Genomic DNA, 1391 nt, shown 5'->3' on the forward strand with positions numbered 1-1391 from the left:
GAAGGACATCCTAAAACACGCAGCTGTAAAGTGAGCAGAAGGTTGAGTTTGATAAAAAGGGGGAGATGGTGGGTGTGTCTGACTTCCACATTAGTCTCTGTGCTGCCCTCTTCTGGTTAGTCATGCGCACTACAACGCATATATATTATGTGGCGAACACACAAACCATGCACAGTAAGAAAAGCATCAGCTGTGGTGGTGTGTGAGTGTCTGCTTGGCTCTCCTCTCTGTCAGCTGGACACACACGCACACACACATACACGCACACATATAAACCGCAAATGACACAGATTGAAGATGCAGATCCAACACAACAAAAATAATAAATCATATCAGTCTATATCATAAAACCAATCAATGGAACAATTAGCTACACACACACACACACACACACACACACACACACACACACACACACACACACACATACACACACACAGTAGACCATATTATCTGAGCATTAAAATAAATGTGAACGTGTGGTGTAATCCACATTTACAGCTAACCTGAATAAGGTCAGGGTTTATTAGATTAGAGACTTTACAGAAACCTGTTAATACTTTTGTAATTTACCCTGTAAGTCATGTTCCCTTAACTTTTAACACCACCTAACCTCACCATTGTGATAACAGTCCACAGTGTTAACCCCCTGCAGGCAAATATTGATGTTTAGGTGAATTTCTTCCCATGAAGGGTCACCCAGGCCTTTTTCAAAGACATCCCTCGGGTCATTATGGAGGCATCCATAGTCATGGTTGCCCTCAAATATATCGATTATAAGGTCATCCCATCCCATCCCATCTCAGATTTTTAAAGTCACCAAAAACTACCACAGAAAAAGGCACTGTGTGGTTAGACATAACCTGACTTTGTGTTGACACTTTATTCTACGTTGTGAACCACAATGGATGCATGTAAAGCAGCCACAATGGCATAACTTTCTCCATGAATACAAACATTTTTCCTGGTACTTGGCCCAAACTCAAAGCCAAGATGAGATTTCTGTTCTGAAAGGCCAGAGACTATAGATATATGACATGGGTGTGTTACTTCAAAGTGTGCTATTATGTCATCAGAAACAAAAGCTAGTCCAATGCTTTATATCTCACAAACAGTTCCAGGAAGCCATTCAGTCAGTTGGAACACAAGCACAATACCTCATGATGAATATGTGATTATGGTCAGTTTCAAATGGCTGTGATCAAAGGGATGGGAGGGTCTGTGTTGTGACGATTCCTGAATGAAGTCACATTTTACTGTTAAACATCAATTCACCTTTTTGTAATGGAAAAGGTCGTTCCTGGAACCGTGTTGAGTCGAGTTGAGCCGAGTAGAGCTGGAACTTTGTAGTGGAAAAGCGCCATTTGTCACAACTCTTAGTCAAGGATCTT

This window comes from Scomber japonicus, chromosome 2 (assembly GCF_027409825.1).
Source record: "Scomber japonicus isolate fScoJap1 chromosome 2, fScoJap1.pri, whole genome shotgun sequence".
In the NCBI taxonomy this organism is placed as follows: Eukaryota; Metazoa; Chordata; class Actinopteri; order Scombriformes; family Scombridae; genus Scomber; species Scomber japonicus.